The sequence below is a fragment of the Neofelis nebulosa genome, chromosome 16 (assembly GCF_028018385.1).
Source record: "Neofelis nebulosa isolate mNeoNeb1 chromosome 16, mNeoNeb1.pri, whole genome shotgun sequence".
NCBI lineage: Eukaryota > Metazoa > Chordata > Mammalia > Carnivora > Felidae > Neofelis > Neofelis nebulosa.
This window is the reverse complement of record NC_080797.1, coordinates 57,329,024-57,348,597: the sequence shown is the minus strand read 5'-3', so window position 1 is coordinate 57,348,597 and position 19,574 is coordinate 57,329,024. Positions and strand designations below refer to the sequence as shown.

Here is a 19,574-nt window from a genome sequence, read left to right as displayed (position 1 = left end):
CTAATCATGCCCCAGCCTCCGGCTCTGCCTCCCGGCTCCCTGATGCATCTTTTTCTTCTGGCGGGAGGGCTCTGTGGACAGGAATCCATCCTACAACCTCCCATCTCTGCAACACGACCCCCTACGGTCTTCCCAGGTGATCCACACTGGGAGCCAGGGCCTGGCACCAAGAAGGCCCTGAGAGACTGGCATTGGCACAGGGGCACCTGAGACCCAGAGGAGCTCTGACTTGCCTACTAAGAGTGCACACAGTCATAAACCTGGACCGGGATGCAGGCCTGCGAATCCCGTCCCATCAGAGTCCTTTACGTCATTTACCAGCCAGCCAGAGCGCTGCATAAAAGTGCCAAGGGGCAGCCCAAGGGTTCCCGCTCTACCTTCAGCGGGCTTATCATTTGTGTTCACGCGTACGTTCTTCACTCACCTGTTGCTTCACCCAAGACATCTTCGGTTCCGGTAACAAAGTAATCAAAAAGACAATCACTTCTAACGGAGATGAGATTTATTTTGTAAATCAATTGCTTTATTTCCTCCAGTTTGGTCAGATATAATATCGCATTAGTTTAAGGTATACAACATAATGACTTGATATGTGCATACGTTCTGAAATAATGACCACAATCATTTTAGTTAACATTCACCCCCACCCGTTAATTTAATAAATGATAACAGAAATATACTTATATTAACAAACAGAGGTGGGGTGCCTGGGTGGCTCAGTCGGTTAAGTGTCCGACTTCTGCTCAGGTCATGATCTTGCAACTTGTGAGTTTGAGCCCCGCGTCGGGCTCTGTGCTGACAGCTCGGAGCCTGGAGCCTGCTTTGGGTTCTGTGTCTCCCTCTCTCTGCTCCTCCCCCGCTCATTCTCTCTCTCTCTCTCTCTCTCTCTCTCAGAAATAAACATTGAAAAAAAATTTAAGAAAAATAAACAGTAGTAAGCACTTAAAAAATAAAGAACTATTCAGGGTTCTGTGACAGCGTACAATTTGTGAGGGAAGCAAGAACGAATGTGACTTGGCCTGGGAATCAAAGAAAACTGCCTGGAGGAAGTGGCATTTGAAGTGAGATGCAAAGAACAGTAAGAGTACATAAGGCAAGAAGGGGCTTGAGAGGGAGAGCACGCACAGAGGAAGGCCCTGCGGCAGAAAGACTATAACGCCATCAAGATTATCAGATAACCATAATATAGTATAGAATGTATACACATAAAGTACAAGGCTCTCTCTGAGGAAAGCAACAAACACTTACTGAGTGATTCCCAGATGTCAGCCGCTTCATCGCACCCATTTCACAGCTGGAGTAACTGAGTCTTGGGAGGATTAAGACATTTGCCAAACAAGCACACAGACCCTGTTGATGTTCCACGCGGATCGTGCGCATTCCTCTTCCTTGTGCCTGTGTGCCTCTTTCCTCTAGCTGTTGTGGTGGTTTTCTCGCTTCTAATGACCTGCCCCTGCTACTCCCTTTGGAGGCCTGTCCTGGGGCCACTGTGTCCATTTGCCACCACTCCCGGAGAACTGTAAGGTGCCTGGGAGTTAAATGCCCCTGGAGTGTTCCTTCAACAGTGATGGCCGGGAGCATGAGGCCCCGCAGCACTGCCTAGAGCGGGGACATGCTGGAGTCCCCTTGCGGAGTCAGGCTCAGCCAGGCCCTGGCCCCAAATTGTTCCCTTGCCTCACATCTCCTGCTTCTCTGGCCTGCCTTCCTCATCTCCTCATTGGATTCTCCTGGGATCCCTTCTTAATAAATCACTCAGACAGGAAGTCTCACCTCAGAGACTGCTCCTGGGGAACCCGACCTAAAACACAATCCGCGTCTGTCTGAATCTGAAGCCCTTTCTCTTGCTAGGAAGACAAGGTGATTCAACAGAGCGAGGGGAAAATGAGTTAGTAATGTTAATAGGGAGGAAGAGGAAAGCCCCAGAGAGTTAAGGGAATGGTTAAGCATCCAAGGATGCATAGGTTCTAACCCAGTGGAGAAGGCAGGCCTCCAGGGTGCAGAGGGTGACGTTACGGAACAATGACAAGGGTGACAGAAGTCCCTCCAGGACAGAGGGAACCGTGCCATCTGGGTGGAGTCGTGGCATGCAGCCCTGTCAGGGAAGGCAGGGCCAGGCCAGGAAGGGGTTCCTCAGGATCAAGCCAAGGAGAAGTACGAGGTGGAAAGAATGTGCTTTCTCAGTAGCCACGCCTAGGTTCCAAGGCTGCACCCACCACTTCCAGGCACCAGGGGACCTGAAACAGGGAACTCAGCTTACTGGGCAGTGAAATGACGTGACCTACTTCAGATGTTTGTTTTGAGGGTGAAATAAGAACAGCATCACGAAAATCCCCAGCCCATTACCAGAGATTCACACTGCGTTTTTTTGTGTGTTTGTTTTTTCCTTTCTCTCTCTCATTACAAGAGCTTGGGCTCATTTCCGTGAGAGGACTCACTGCAAAGACTTCAATCCAGAGAGTAAAATTTTCAAAATCACATTTTAGAGAAACTCAGATTACAGTGGAACGTGTGACGAGCTAGAGACCTGGAGACCGATGAGATGGTTGCAGGAGACCTCTGGGTTTGGTCATGAAACCTGACCTAGGAAAGTGGCAGCGGGCACAGGAGGACATCTACAGAGACGCTGGCAAGGGCAGCGAGTGAGCAACTGGCTTGAGGAAATGAAGGACAGCCAGGGACCCAACGGGATTTGAGGTTTTGAGCTGGTGTCTGAAAGAACAGGGATGAGAGAGAGAAGACATACCTGCTTGAGGGTGAAGGTAGGGAGTTGGATTTGATGTATGTTGAGCTTAAAGTAACATCCAGACAGGGGCGCCGGGTGGCTCAGTCGGTTAAGCATCTGACTCTTGGTTTTGGCTCAGGTCATGATCTCACGGTTCATGAGCTCGAGCCCCACGTCGGGCTCTGTGCTGACAGCACGGAACCTACTTGGGATCCTCTCTCTCTCTCTCTCTCTCTCTCTTTTTTTTTTTCAATTTTTTTAATGTTTATTTATTTTTGAGAGAGAGACAGAGTGTGAGCAGGGGAGGGGCAAAGAGAGGGAGACACAGAATCAGAAGCAAGCTCCAGGCTCCGAGCTTCCAGCACAGAGCCCGACGTGGGGCTCGAACTCACAAACCGCGAGATCATGACCTGAGGCGAAGTCAGACGCTTATCCGACGGAGCCACCCAGGCGCCCCGGGAATCTCTCTCTCTCTTTCTCTCTCTTCCCCCACCCCGTGCACACGTGCTCACATCTCTCTCTCAAAATAAACAAATAAACACACTTAAAAAGTTAATAAAGTTACATCTGGACATCCAGAGAAGCAACAGCATTTGGCCAAAAGAGCCAGACAGACCTGTGTTCAAATCCCCAGCCCTGCCGCTCACTAGCTGTGAGACTAGCTAAGTATCAGGACCTCTTTGAGCCTCTATTTCCTCATCTGCAAAAAAGACAAGACAAATACAGGTTGCTTTAAGGACGGAGGCAGGCAACATCGTCTGGCAACTCGTAAACTGTTAGGTCTACAATACTTTTTTTTTTTTTTTTTTAACGTTGATCAAGCAAATGGAAAGGAGTCGTGAGGTCAACCTCAGAACTAATATTGTAGATTCCAAAAGCACTGAACTGAAGTGGAAGGCTGAGGCATGAGCATAAGGTGAGATCAATTACCTTTTGGAAGAAAATGTCCTGTCAAAGACCGACAGGCACCAAAGATAAATTTTCAGCTAGTCAGCTACTTCTGTTTTCCCATAAGGAGAACAACTCTATTCAGTTGTACAAACATTTATGAGCCAGACGCAGTGGAAATGGGGACCCTGAGATGAATAAGGTTCGGTTCCTGCCTTGGGAGGACTCACGGTGTCTTGGAGGGGACAGACATGTACAAAACCAAACAAAGGGCAATGTGAGAAGACTTACACCAGAGGCCTGAGCCACGAGGACTGAGGGTACACCGAGGAGGGAGTGATTAATTTTGCCGAGAGGATTTTATGCGGAAATAGCCAGAACACTAAGATCTCTCCCAAAGCATTAAACACGCATAATCATTTTTCAAATAAATTAACCGTGAATAACAGTATTCACTTAATTATTAATTCAAAAATGATGGTTCAAAGACGAGGAACAAAACCAAAAACCCTAACCCCAAATTTCTAGGTCATCATGGTAAAATGAGGAGGGAGATACAAGAATCCAGGTCTGCCAGTGTAGGGTCCCCTAGATTCCACTCGAACAGCCTTTAAGCCACATGGGTCCTCTGTGATGCGGTTGACCAAGGCTGGCCCCTAAAACAAAAACATCCACCTGCACCTTATGAGTTCATGGATATGAGGCCGGGTGTCAACATAGAGGAAAAATATCGTGTCCTTATTAACTGAATCTCAAGCAGCCACTGCAAAGACCAGAATGATGGACCTGGAAGGAGCCTTATAGGTTCAGCTAATTCAAACCCCTCTTTCCGCTTTCCTGATAAGGAAAAGGCACGGAGAGGGGAAGTGATTCACACAAGGTCACCTAGGTGTGGACAGCCAGGACAGAGTCCAGAGTTCCTGATTCCTCACTGAATGCTGTAAGACACCATCTGCCTCTCGAATGAATCAATGACTCCAGATCCTATAGGGTCCATAACGCCATCAGCACATGCACACATGCGCACGTGCACGCGCACACACACACACACTCCTAAAGTGACCCTCAGTGGGCCACCACATCCTTTGCATGGAATAAGGGTCTGCCATGCCCTTGGCAAGAGCCCACAAGTGTAGCGCTCAGAACCAGCCCATGGAGTCTGGCCTCCGGGGGATGACAGTCCAGCAGGGAAGGATTCTTTAGTTCACGGACTGCTGCTTTCCCCAATGTTCCCAAAAATAGCCTCACCTGACATTCCCTGCCAACGAAGGCAGGAAGTTCTGCTAATTTCCTTAATAACTTAACAAGATTATCAACCACCACCCTGTGGGCGCAGATTTGGTCTTTCCTTCTGGTTATGGGAACGCGTCCATTTTTCACACAATTATAGCCTGAGAGGATCATCACTGGGGCTGCCAATCGTGGGCTTATTAGGAGCAATTTAGACGTGAGATTGGATTTCCTTTCTGCACAGAACTTTTTGTTGGAAGCGAATGAACTGGTGTTCCTCATTAATATATTAATAAAATGTTGTCCAAGAGGTGTTTGATCTTTAAGACCGGCCCAGTGGTGGGAGAGTGAGAACACAGGTGGAGGTCCTGACTACCTGTTGCCCCTCTGTACCATCCAGCACTCCATTTGGGTCTCCGGGCCTGTTTCTCATTGCCTACAGTGATAGAGCTGGGCGGGGTCAGTTGTTCAGAACCGAGGGCCCACAATGTAACAGAATGATGCATATTACTGATCTAATGCCTCACGGACTAACTAAATTGTGACTTCTCTCCTCTTGGGCAGAACTGATGTCTTCTGAGTGTGAAACGCCAGTTAGCTCAGCCTGGTCTGATGCTCTGTCAATGACATCATGGGGATTTAGAGAAAAACAAAGGGAGGGGGGCAACGGAGGAAATTGATTTCTAAGGTCTGTCTCTGGTCGACTATTTATTCATTGAAACTCAGCTTTCCTGACCCTGCCAGGCTGAATTTACTTCCGCCCCTCCAGCACTACTTATTTGGGATTTCTGCTGTGTACACATAATGCCTTCTCCCCACTGGGCTATGCCTACCTTAAGGATGTGGGGTGAATGCTGGTTATGGCTCTACCCAGGAACATGCGAGAACCGGCTCACACTGGTTCGCTAGAGCCAATTACGTGCATTTCTTCCAAGTTCAACGACTTATTGAAACCAGTCATGATGGGGATATTTACAAGGGGGAAATGGAAAAACATTACAAATCAGGACTTGGTTTCCTCCCAGAAAGTAACTTGTTAAATATTTACTAGCACATCACTGACTATATTCTCACTGTTTAGGTTTTGGGGTATAATAACTGTATAGTTGAATTTTGATGAATAAATGAATGATCAGAGTCAGAAAACCTGGGAGCTGATAGGTTTCAGGAAGGCCAAGCTACGTGTACAAGTGAGACAGAAAGCTGCCTGGGTAACTCACAGGAGGGGTATAAACGAGAGCAGAGGTTTTAAACCTCGGCCATGTACTAAAATCTGCATCTCAGTCCTGAACCCCTGGGGTGAATCCCTTGAACATCGGTATTTTCTAAATGTCCCCACGTGATTCCATAACATGGCCAAGTTTGAAACCTACTGGCTTAAAGAAAATTCCTGGACTAATCTTAGCCCCTCAGGACACCCATCTCCCAGCACCCCAGGTGTTCCCTGGTCCCTACCATTTGAATACAGGGAGCTTGAGAGTTAAGTCGGGGATGAAATTTCTCGGGTAGGTTAGCAGCCATCCCTCTAATAACAGGCTGGGTTACAAGGAGGTTCTCCATGTATAGTTTCGACTTTTTGGCTCATGTCTAGGATGACGATTTAGTTAGGTGGCCATTTAAAAAAAAAAGCGCCTCAACTCCGTGGAAAAGAGTTCAAAAGCCAGAGCCCAAAGACAGTTTCCCTGCAAGTGGCTAGTGCATGCCCATTGTCCCCACCTCCCCACACTTGAATGCCACTGCCAGTCCCTTTGCTCCACGCTACATGTTGGCTGTTTTTCTCTCTTTAAAGGGCCATTACAAGCACCACCTTCTCTTTGAGGGTCTCCTTGATCTCCAGAGCCATGAGCAAGACACGGAGGCAAAAGCATGGGCTCCGGAGTTCAACCGACTCTGAGTTCAAGCTCCAGGTCTGCTTGATAGCTGTGAAGATTCAGCAAGTCACTGAGCCTCCCCGAACCACACATCCTGCCTGTATAAAATGTGGTTGGCAAAACTTAGAGAAATTGATAGAACACATCTGGATGTGTCTGGTATCATGGAAACGGGAGAGGACAGAACCATGCTGTTTCAGTCTCATCAGTCCTAACCTCACTTGCCATTTATTCTGGCCGCGTCATACCCTTCTCTGACCCTCGGTCTCCTCCTCTGGAAGTGATGGAGTCCAACTGATGCTCTGCATGGGCCTTTTCGGTTCTAGAGGGACTTTGTGTCTCTGCCTCTCACCCGGCACGTATCTGCCTTCTGCGGTGATTGATCCTTTTCTATATATGACCTGTCTCTCCAACCAGATTAGGGGACCCCAGAGAGCAGTGAATGTGCCTTATTAGTCTCTGTATCTCTAGAGCCCAGAAGAGTGCCCTATACTTAGGGCATTTATCATATTAGACTTAGCTCTCTCCTGCTTTGTGGGTGCCTCATCCAATGAAGGGGCCAGCCTGAGCTATTACAACGTTGTCTGATGCTCCAGCCCCAGGGCTCTGTGCCCCCGCAGGCCTGAAACTACTGTAACTGCTTGTAAATGGCTCAGTATGTGTCAACTGTCGGCAGGGACCTGTGGATACATTTCCCAAATGGTAAGAAGAGCCACGTAATAAATTACCAATGGATTAGCCATGGGACTGGATAGATGTTCTTTCAGATGTCACCCACCTGGAATGATGCGTGTCCTTTCGGACACTGTGTGGTGTCACCTGGATGGGGCCAAAGTAAACCACTGGAAGTCACGCCATGCTGTGGGGCCAAAGCCCCATCCCATCCTTGGACCCCTAAGTCACGAGTTACACTCAGCAGTCTCCCCTCAGTAATTGCCTCTTTCCCTAAGTGATGCCAGAGCCGATGCATTTTTTATTTCCCCTTAAATGAGGATTTGCTAGCGGGCCTGTATTTTTTTCTCGCCTAATAACAAGTGACAGCAAAGTGTGAAATTAGCTATAACAAGCACCGAAGAGTGAATTTTGCCAACTCCCAAGCAAGCTGAGGAATCAGTAGCTGGCCCTCAAGACCCAGTGGCCTCAAGATGTAGTGGTCTTCCTGACCCTGAGCCCACCGGAAGGGGGTAGGGCAGTCTCCTGGCTCCAGACTCCCACTGGATTTGGGGGTTGGGAAACTGGTGACCCTACAGCTACTGGGAAAGTTCACTGATGCCAACACCGACCCGTTTGATGCAAGCATCCCAGAAGACTGAAGCAATGCAAAGGAAATGGGGCTCGTTGACATGAGGTTTCAAACAGTGCTCCCTGGAAGGGCTGGTCTGTCTGTGTGATTTCAACTTTTTATGTACAAGCTCAAAAACGCTGGAGAAACAAAGGAGATCCGGGATGTGCCAGAGGACTCCACACTCCTCATAACTACCTTGGCCTCAGAGCAGGACTGCCAGCTAGGGCCATGCTGGCCAACCCCCACCCCCCTCCCCCCCCACCATCACAAGGCCACTCTGCTCCCAGAGGTGACAATACCAAGGGCTCCCGCTGGGGCAGTGCAGCCCTGGCAAGGAAATTTTCTCTGAGTGCTAACTTCCTCATTTGTAAAATGGAGACAATATTGCCACATTCACGGGACAATTGGGAAAATAAAATTGGGCAAGTGTATGAATTAGGTCATTTTCCCACCCTTGCTGCAAAGCCCAGTCCTCATGTCCTAACTAACCCTTGAGGCTTGACACCCAGAGCATAACAGAGGGACACTCTCCTCTGCCTACTCCTTGTCCATGTCTCCTGCTTCACCCTGCCCCCGCCCCCCACTCTTCAACATGTTCCCCGGCTCCTGCCATTTTCTCTTTCTCTGACTCAGTCCCACTCACAGCCTTCTGAAAGGGATGTCACACGTCAGGGAGCCTCCTCCTCTAGCCCCTTCAAGATTCTGGGTCTCTATTTTTGTCTACAACTGGCTCTCGGCTTCAAACCTGCCCATCTATACTCTGCCTTCTGTTGGCCCCTGACGACCTGATCTTCACCGTGCTCCCTGGACCTCCATTAAGCCTGGAAGGAGCTATGCAAGGAGGAAGAGGAAGAAGCAATTGCACGTGCCAGCTCACTTCTTGTAGGCGTCCTGCCCACTTCCTGTAGGCATCCTGTCCACTTCCTGTAGGTGTCCTGCCCACTTCCTGTAGGCATCCTGCCCACTTCCTGTAGGGTCCTGTCCACTTCCTGTAGGCGTCCTGTCCACTTCCTCTTCCTGCCGGCCTCACCCGGTCTCACGCCTCACCCCTACAGCAGTAGTCTGGTCCACTGACATCAGTCCGATCCAGGTTTCAGTTCTTTCCAACAACTTGACAGCACTTTTCATTGTACTCTCTCTTTCAGCTCTGCTGGGTCCCCTCTCCAAGCTTCTAAGCTTTAATTATCCCACATCTTCCTGTTCCCCCAGTTCCTAGGGGTGGTGGCCTCCTGTAGTTGTTACATCTGGGATAACTTCTAGTTCTCTGTCTCTCTCTGTCTCTCCTTTAAGCTACCTGGTTAGCAATTCATTATTCCTCTGTCCTTTAAGCTACGTGGTTAACAATTCATTATTTTTAGGTAATAATTCTCTTCCTTTCGTTCTCTTTTGTTCAAACACTCTTGCGGTGTTTTTCTCCTTGCTGGACACTAACTGGTACATCTACATACAACCCATGACTTGCGACTTTCAAAGTGCATATCAGACAAACATACTGCTGTCATCTATCATTCATCTCGCTAGTCTTTCTTCTTTCTAGCCTTAGGGCCCAAAGTAGTGTCTGGCTCAGTAAACATTGGTAAATTTGCGACTCACAGGGTAAAAGAAGGAATGCATGATGCCCATGGGGGTCAACACAGTTCAAGGCACAATCACTGGGGCTTCTGCCCAAGCTCCCTCACTGGGATGGCAGTGGGGCAGATTTCGGCCAGGAACGTTCCAGTACAAAAGTCATTGAAGATCTCTGCAATCATGCCCCAGTGAGTTCACCAGACACTCAATCCATGAAAGAATGAGGCTTGGAGTCCTGGGATTGAATCCTAGTTCTGCAACTTAATCGCTGTGAGACTTTGAACAAGGGATTCAATCTCTTTGACCTCGGTTTTCTCATTCACAGGAAAAGGAATGTAAGTCGCTTCTTCTGCCTTATCTCCTGACATTTGCCCCCAAGAGCTCCTGCGTACACATCCCAGGAAGACACTCCCCTTCCTCCAAATGCCTCATTCTCGCTGGCTTGCAACACTCCTGGGCCTCACTCCTACTGATCCCCCTGCCTGGAAAGCCTTGACCCAGTAAAGCCCCACTTAGTCTTCAAGACGTTACTAAGATATCACCTCCCCTGGAAAGACTTCCTAGACTACAGCACAGTGTCCCATGCCCGCACAGTTAGCAGCTGTGTCTTCTGATGCTGGGGCATGACATATTGCACCTGCCAGAGAAAAGATCGGTCTCGACTGTGATCATCTCTTTGTGTGTCCCTTCGTGATTGGATCACAAGCTCTTCGAAAGAAAGGACTTTCTTCTGAGTCATCTCTACATCCCCGGGGCCCTCCAAGCACGCCTGCTCTCCACGTACGCATGCACTGTGTTAACCACCAGGCACATCTAGGTGAATCAACAGTCATGGCTCCACCCCCCCTGGAGCTTACAGGCAGGTGGGGAAAACAGACCAAAACGAGAAAAAAATTAATGAGCCAGCAACGAAATACGAATTTTGAATCCTGAAACGTGTTGTGAAGATGCAAATGGTACCCTGGTAAAGATGAACTGGTGGAAGGGGATTACTTGGGAGTCTCCTAAAAGGGCTCTCCAAAGAGATGGCATTTTAGCTGAAATCTTCAGGCTGTGAAGGAGCCATCCAGCTGAAGGGCTGGGGAGAGCTTTCCAGGAGGAGGACTCAGCACGTGCAGGTTCACAGGATGGAAAGAGCTCAGCGTGTGTGATGCTCTGGCAGGGGCCAAGGAAGCTCAAGTGCAGGGCCACGTACATGGAGAGACGGCGAGAGAGGGGATGCAGTGTGTGGATTCATGGGAGGTGCAGTGGGAAGGTGCTGACATAACTGCATCTGATTTTAAAGGATTACTAGGACTCTAGGCTCCTCCCTTGAAAATGGGGCTAATACCACCTACCTTTCAGGGTTTTCATAGATGTGAGCCCTTCTTAAGATATTGGCCTCTACGCCAAGACTTCAAAGATGGAAGAAGACAGCCTTGCGAAGACTGAGGTCAAGCTCACGGTACTTGGCAGATAATAGGAACTCAATCAGCAGGGTTTCGTTTGGTTGTTTCTCTTTAGTTGTTTTTGTTTGTTCGTTTGTTCAGCAAATGAATGTAAGAATCACTTGATATTTACTCAAGGTCTGTTTTATCAGGGGTGGTCTCTGCTTCTTGCTGGCAGCTAAAAGAGCCTGACCATTCAGTGCTGATTTTTTACAGAGATAAACAGGTCACCTATGGAAGTGGCCACCAGCCAGTCCTCACACCCTAGTTTGACTTTGCTTTGCCGAAGGAGGGGATGATGTGGGAGACCACCATGCTAAGGGCCCTCTGAAATAGCCAGAGAAGCAGCATTGGCCCATGGAAGGCAAGCTGAAGGCCAGCGAGGGAAAGTCAGAGTGGCCAGCACCAAAAGTGGTCCTTGAGTTACAGTGTCCTAACCGAAGTCTCAAGTTCATTCCCCTACCCCAGCCTAATGAGGGCAACTCCAAGGTTGAAGGAAGAGTGCCATGGGGGAGCCTTTGAATGTACCGTGGGCCAAACTCAAGCTTCAGCATCTTCACTATTGCTAAATTACCTGCTAGGGGGAGGTGTATGTGCTCAGGAAGTGGATGGAAATTCACTCCTCTGGACCGCGAGCCTAGCACACAGCCCGTTCCCTCTGGCAGAATAAGCAGGTAGCTGTGTTCCACGCTGCAAAGGGCCAGATGGGCGCTTGAAGGGCTTACACTTAAACTCAGGTAGTTCTCAAAGGGCCAGAAGACATCATCTGGCATCCAATTTCAAGCCTACCAGAGAAAACTCCTGGCCTAGAGAGGGGAAGTGACTAGCCGCTGCCAAAAGCACCCCCAAAACAGTTTGCAGATAAGGTCCAGCTAGGACTAAGGTCCTAGATAAATGACCAATGGAAAGGTATTTGGTGTCTCTCACATTGGAAGAACCCCCCAACATGCACACACACACACACACACACACACACACACACACACACACTTGAAATGAGTTGGTAAACTCAAAGGCAAGAGAAGAAAGGTAAGACTGGTCTAAGACCTAAATTCTTACCCCACCTCTGCATTACTCTGCCCCAGGATCTTGGTTCAGTCTCCAACTACCCTGTTCCTCTGAATGCAAGTTTCTAAATAGCCAATCCATTAATTCCTCCTCTAGCATGGACAGGGCTGGGGAAGCTGTGTGTGTGTGTGTGTGTGTGTGTGTGTGTGTGTGTGTGGTTTCCTCGTTTGACTCTCAGAACAATCAACTAAGGCAGATGTTACTATTCACTCTGTTTTATAGATGCAAATGTTAAATCAATCTCCAAATATTTAGGTCCCTGCTATGTGCTAGACACTGCCAAGCGGGACTCCTATTCTCATGGAGCTGACACAGTATCAGAATAGAGAAACGAAGGAGCATAAAGTAGAAATTCATTAGTAAGCCAAGCTTTGAACTGGACTCTATTCCAGGTCTCTTCTTCTTTCTACAGCACTGAGTCTTATCTTGTTAAGAGTAAAGATTAAAGTGGGGACAAGATGATCCCCAGGGAAGCGACCCACTCATCTTCTTTGTCCTGAATCTTAGAGTGATTCTAAGTGATTCTAAGACAAGAGGGTCATCTCTCCCTGCAAATGACTGGGGTGCAGCAAGTGTCTGTAAACCATGCCTTGATTAGGCAGAAAGGAGATCAACAAGCTTAACCCGTGTGTGTGTGTGTGTGTGTGTCTGTGTGTCTGTGTGTGTGTGAGTGCGCACACGTGCACGCACACACACGCACATGCAGAGGAGTCACAACTACCTAGCAATTTGCTACAGGGAGGACCTTCCCTCCCTGCACATACACACTTAAGTCCTCATGCTGGAGGCTCCCAGAAGCCCCAGAATGCTCTGAGTGGAGCACTGCATAGACCTGGCCTCAGCGTCAACCCCAAATCAAATCCCCAGCACCCCTGGTGCTTTCTTGCCAAGTGTAAGGACCCCAGCTCTCCCACCCATCTCACGCATGTGTACTACACTTTTCAGTTTGCAAAGAACATTCGTGTTTGGTTTTTAAATATGAAGAGTCTACCGTAGTGGCCTGTGGAGAGGGGGAACAGGAGGAACATTTGGCCAGGGTGTCACATTCAGATTTACCTCAAATTTAGACTTTTGATTTCCACATAAGGGTCCACAAACAGATGTTGCTATTTAGGGTGTTTGAAACACTGACTCTCTGAATGCAAATATTTAACACAGGCTATCATTTTGTAATTCTGTTTTACCATTTCTCAGAAGAAGAGCTCTAGAAATGGGAACGCTAAAGGCATATGACTTTGACAGACCCTAAAAACACCTCTGGGAAGTCTAAAGAATGGGGAGTATCACCCTCACTCCACATATGGGGAAACTGAGGTCCAGATCCCCCAGCTCAGCACCATCTAGAACAACCTCGTTCCACGTGGCCGGGAGCACCAGAAAGATTCCCTGACGAATTGAGTAGGGTTGTCAATGTAAAATCCACATTGGATTTCTTTTTTTTAATGTTTATTCATTTTTGACAGACAGAGACAGACCGCACAAGCAGGGGAGGGGCAGAGAGAGAGGGAGATACAGAATCCAAAGCAGGCTCCAGGCTCTGAGCTGCCAGCACAGAGCCCGACATGGGGCTCGAACTCACGAACTGCGAGATCACGACCTGAACTGAAGTCGGACGCCTAACCGACCGAGCCACCCAGGCGCCCCAGATCCACATTGGATTTCTAAGAGTACAAAAAAGAAGGTTAAATATCTCATTAATAATTATATTTATGACATGTTGATAAGATTTTGGACATATTTACAAAATACATTGTTAAGACTTGTTCTACCTCCTCCTTTTCACCTTCTTAAATGCAGTTATTAGAAAATTTGAAATTACGTATGAAGCTCATGTTATATTTCTATTGGCTGATGCTGCTCTGAGGGCAGAAGGTACCATCGAACTGCTGATGCCAAGTACATGCTGGCTTCTATAGCAGCAGGGGGCATTCCGGCTAACCGTTTAGAAACAGCCTTGAGGAGTTTAGACCAGCTCTTGCCCACGTCAGTGGAAAGGACTGGAATCCGGGCACTGGAGTGAGCCAGGGCCTTTGGACCCGCCAGCCGTTATTTCCGAATCCATGGACATCCATCGAGTGAGGTCAGCGCAGTCGTGTGGGGGCTGGATGAGGGGGCTAACACTTTGGAGGAGAACGTCACACTAAATGCAGGCTTGCTCCCTATAAATCACCTTGATTTGCCGCAAATGAGATGGCAAAATGAAATACGCAGGCGGAAATGAAATGTTAGCGGTAATGGCGGCATCGTCGCGCTCCAACTCGCTGCGGAGAGAGGGCTCGCCTCACACAAGCTTCGAGCAGGAGCGCTGCAGGGGAGGCTCCAGGTACCCGGCTGCTTCGGGACCTTGTGGGCAACAGGGAGTCAGCCCTCAGCTGCCAGGGTAGTGGGCAGGGGGCTGGGCTTGGGGGGCCCCAGTTAGAATGGGCATCTCCCAGGGTCCAGGCCAAATAGGAACGAGCCCCCGGGTAACTTGGGACCCACCGGGCCTGAGCCTCCAAGTTCAGACTGGGAGACAACATGTTTGTGTAACCCAAGTGAGTTCTGAGAGAGAAGAATGCCAGGCTCCATGGTGCCAGCAAGCCACAAGGCCTCTGCTGGCCTCCCCCTCTGAAGAGATCTCAGCCAACCCTCTCTTGGGAGCTTTAGATGTACAAGTTCACGGGGAAACCGTGTCTTGTGTTCTTGTGACCTTGAGTAAGTGCCTCCCTGTCTCTGGGGCTGGTCCCTTCTCTTGTACAACTGGGATAACGTTGGCCTAGATATCTCAGGGCCCTTTTAACTCTGACACATGCCATACGGTCTCATTCCAGCACACACAAATACACACACACACACACACACACGGAGCCAGACCCATACACACGTACCCACAGAGAAACACACGTGCAAGTACACACACAAAGGCACACATAAAACTGTACACACGGAGTCACACTCACACAGACACAGGAGACACGCGGATATCTACAGACACACAGATACAGACACACCCACACGGACACGTACAAATACACACGTACACAGACCCATACACAAATGCATATATAGACGTCTACACACAGACACACAAACATATAGGCACATGCACCTCTTCAGACACGTATAAACATGCACAGACCTACGCAGACATATAGAGACATATAAACACACACCCACAGACCCCAGCATAAACACACACACACACACACACACACACACACACACACCCATTGCCCCTTCTGTTTTCATACCCACTGCCTCCTCCTTCCTACAGACCAGACTTTGGCTCCAGATCACTCCCAAAGGCAAGGACTACGCTCTCGACCTGGCATGTGACTCCACAACCACATATCTGGGTCACCGGCCACTTCTCCACCTCCACCCGCAGCCCTGTGTCTTCAACCCCCTTCTCCAATGGCCTCTTCTCCATCACGCACAAACACGTGGGAGCTCCCCACAGACGAAGAATCCCCACGCCCTGCCCTCCTCCCTGACCCGTGTCTCCTTCTCTTGAGCGAGAAGTTCACCTGCATGCCTCTGTCCCTCCCCGCCTGGTGCTCTCAGGCCCTCTGCCCCTGGCTTCTGCCTCCGCCCCTCCATGGAAACCTCTCAGGCAGAGTGACCCAGGGGCTCTCTAATTGCCAAATCCAAGGCACTCTTTACAGTACTCACATGACCAGGCCCCATAGCATCTGCCCTCGTGGCTCACTCCCTCCTGGTTCCCGTGACACTGCTCACACAGCCACCCCCTCCTCTGAGGGCTCCTTCTCAGCCTTCATGTCTACCCTCGACATGCTCTGGGGCCCACCATCCTGCCTCAGCCCGCACACACCTGAGCCCAAGTGGACAGCCCTCTGCTAGGCATCTCCCCCCACGCGTGCAGCAGGCATCCTCCAGAGGTTCCACTTTTGCTCCGCGGTCACCACCTCCCCACCTCCCTCTGTCCCCTATTTCAGTTGTTTGGACCACGAGCCCTGCCTGGCCCTGAGCCAGGAGTCTGGAAGTCAGCCCAGATTTCCTTCTCATTCCCTTCAACCCATTGTATTCCGGTGGTCCCCAAACCCTGCCCGCTTCACCCATGATACCCTCCAGGCCCCACCCATCCATCGTGGCCCTTGTCCAAGGTCATTAGAATAACATGCCATTCTCACACTTCGATTCCCACAGCACCTTCTCCTCTGAAGGACCCAGTGCCCATGTTTTAGACATCCTGTAATCTGACCTCTGGTTATCTGCCCAGCCTTCTCTCTTGCCCCTCCTTCACACAAAGCCAAGACCACAGAGACGTCTATTTCTACGCCCAAATTTCCATGTACCTTCTCCCGCAATGGGACTGAGTAGTTCCAGAGGCAGAACCTTCCCTACTTATTGCCACCAGTGTCCCCCACCCATTAGGGAGCGTCCCCTGATGAGCCCTCTCAGCCTTTAGGCGGGGTTAGGTGCCCCTGTCCTGCTCTCATAGTGCCGTGTGTACATGTTCAACACAGCCTTTATGCAGTCCAATATCACCCTATATTTGCATTTTTCCTCCCCCACTACACTGAGCTCCTTGAGGGCAGAGACTGATTTATTTCTGAATTCTCAGAGACTTGCCACAGTCCCTGTACACAGAAGGTGATAGACAAATATTGACTGAATGAATGAATGCATGCATGAATGAATGAATGAAGACTAACTCAGCTCAGGGCAAGAGTTCAGGTCCTGCTCAGAGCCCTGCCTGTTTACTGGGAAGGTCAACCTCCAATGTGGGTTCCTGGTGACACCTAGCAACAGTTGCCATGACAACTGAAAGCACCATTTTCCCAGGGCAATCCTCCCCCCATCCCTGGACTCTCCCCACCTGGCTAGGCAGAGGAAGGAGGCAGCCTTCCTGCTTCAGAAGGCAGGGAGCGGGGTAGGCTTCCTGAAACAGTTGATCATATGGCCTGGGGTGGAGGTCCTGATGGAGACAGAGAAAGCTCGATTCGTGTTGTCAGATGTGCTTGGGAGCTCTAGGCAAAAGGAGGGACAGGCTGGGCCAACTTGCAGTGGGATCCCAGGGGCAGTCAGAGGGAAAGCTTAGCACAGGGTCTCTATGTCCTCAGGAAGCTAAGAGGAGAGGCTGTCCCTGGGGGGTGGGGGGTGGGGGGTGGGGGGTGGGGAGGGTGGGAGACAGCTGGCCTGTGGGCTCCATCCACAGCACAGACTGTGCAGTGGGATGTTCTGCCTCCCAGGCCCACCCCCTCAAGGTGCTCCCCAAGGACCCATGCCAGGCCCAGGCTCCCTTCCTGGGGCAGCTCCTGGACACACATCTGCCCCTCCAGTTCCTAACAAACCCCTTGATAAATCACCACGCTTGTATTTACAGTTCAATGTCAGTAAGACCCCAGAGAGGAGAAGCTGTGCCTGTTTGAATCATTACTACATCCTCAGTGCCTCGCATGGTGCCGGCACGTAGATGCACAATGGGGTGTATCCATGAATCGAAAGCTGTTCTGAGACAAGAAGAAGGCACTCCCGAGACTGGGAGGCTGGGAAGAGAAGCCACCAAGGGCCTCTTCTGTGCCCATCACGGCATAAATGGACATCTTTATGGGAGAAGAGGAACCCAGGGCTCCCAGAGGGCAAGTGGCTTGCAAGGTCATACGGATAAAGTGGTAGACTCAGGATTTGAAGAGGCCTCTGGCCCCAGGGCTGTATGTGTTGCTCTGCCCGTACCAGAGCCACTGGAGCAGAGATGATGCCTCCACACCTCCCTGCCCTGGCTTCCTCGTCCCATTCCAGCCCCCACGCACTCTCCAGGCAGGGAACACCTGAGCCTGTGGCTCACCCCCATGTATCAGAAAACCTCCAGGTGAGAGGGGCTCTTTCTGCCTCTACCCTGTCACCCAGGCACCCTGCCAGTGCCTGGCCCTGACGGATAAGAGGTACTGAATACATTACTGCCAGAGAGACCCCAGGCAGGTTCAAAGCAGAGGAAACGTCGGTCCCTCCAGCTACAAGACCTTGGCACAGCCACCGCCCCAGAGAGGGGAGTCAACTTCATAAAGGTATTTTGTCTTTCTCTTTCTCCTCCCCTAGAGCTGGTCTTGGTTCATTCCTGGCACCCTACAGCAGCTTGATGGAATCGTGAAAGTAATTCCCATGATGCCATTTTGCCTACCTCATCAGGCAGAAAGTTTCTGGACTTTGGATTCAATTTTAGCCTCCACTGCTCAGAGCCGGAGCCCCTGGATATGCTAGGTAACTTCCCTGAGCAGAATGCAGGGCAGTGGGTACAGCAAAGAAGGATGCCTTATAAATATGGGCTTCGTTTTGCAGGCTTCATCTGGCTTCCTGTCTCAGCCTAAAAGCACCCAGTTGCTGGTTCAGTCCTGCTGTGCTCCAAGCACGAAATGTGGCTCAAGGGGCAGGGGTTAAATGGCATCCAGCACAGAGTTCCAGAAAACCTGCTATGGACGGAATGTGTCCCCCCCCCTAAATTTATATGTGATGGTATTTGGAGCGAGAGGAAGTAATCAGATAATGCAGGCAGAGCCTTCATATGGGACCAGTGCCCTTATAAGAAGAGACCCTCTCTCTCTAGCCATGTGAGGACACAGCAAGAAAGTGGCCATCAAGAAGGCAGGAAGCGGGTCCTCCCCAGACAGTGAATCTGCAGACACCTTGGTCTTGGGACTTCCCACCCTCCGGGACTTTGAGAAATCAATGTTTGTTGTTTAAGCCACTCCAGTCTCTGGTATTTGTTAGCGGCCCGAGCTGACGACACCCCCCCCCCCCCGCCCCCTGCCAATCTGGTCCACACCTTGAGGCCCAATCCTGAAAACAAGGCCTTTGAGCCTCAGCATCCTTATCTCTGAAATGGGATAATAACAGCTCTTCCTGCTTGATGCAAAACTTCAAGGGGGCATGCCACGGACAATCCTTGGCACAGAGTAGGTACTGGCTGTTACCAGTGTCCTTATTGCCATGTCTTTCCACCCGAATCCCCCTGGAAATAACGCAGCTGTCCACCCGGTTAAATCTGGGGCTGGACAGAGGTGACAGAAAGGTGCCCTCCTAAAACGCCAGGGCAGAGGCTCCGGTTTAGACCTTCATCACAGTCCAGTCCCCTGCAGGGGTCCTAGGCTGCCCTGCCAAAGCCTGAGCTCACAGACGCATCTCTCAGAGGGAACATCTCCTAGATCCTCAGGCTGGAGTCCTGGCCAAGGAACACTGTGCGACCCATCAGGGGTGCCATGTGGCCAGCTCTGCATGGCTCAGTCTGCTTCAGGGGGCCTCGGGGAGGGCTCCCCCATGAAGCATCCTCTGCCTGCCTCTCAGAGCCGCTCCCGCCCGCCTGCGATGAACACATCTTCCTAATTTCCGAAGCTCAAGTTCTGGAGACAGCAGCTATCCCTTCATGACCACAAAGGAGTCCACAGATCAGACAGTGATAACTCTGCACTCCTTCCGTAAGGAGATTTTCTTCGTAGGTCTTCGATTGGGGTTTTGCCAGCCTCTTAGATCCCTGTGGAAGGTTAATGCTTTTAAGTTTAAAAAAATAAAAAGCTAAA

The 19,574-nt window shown here is 50.2% G+C and overlaps 1 long non-coding RNA gene across 1 annotated transcript; it reads left to right on the top strand.

Moving 5' to 3' along the window:
* The first annotated feature begins 18,133 nt into the window (after window positions 1–18,133).
* Window positions 18,134–18,745, top strand: LOC131497396 (uncharacterized). Its single transcript, XR_009254945.1, has 2 exons — window positions 18,134–18,261; window positions 18,340–18,745. It is a non-coding gene; the product is annotated as an uncharacterized LOC131497396 (long non-coding RNA).
* The last annotated feature ends 829 nt before the right edge of the window (window positions 18,746–19,574 follow it).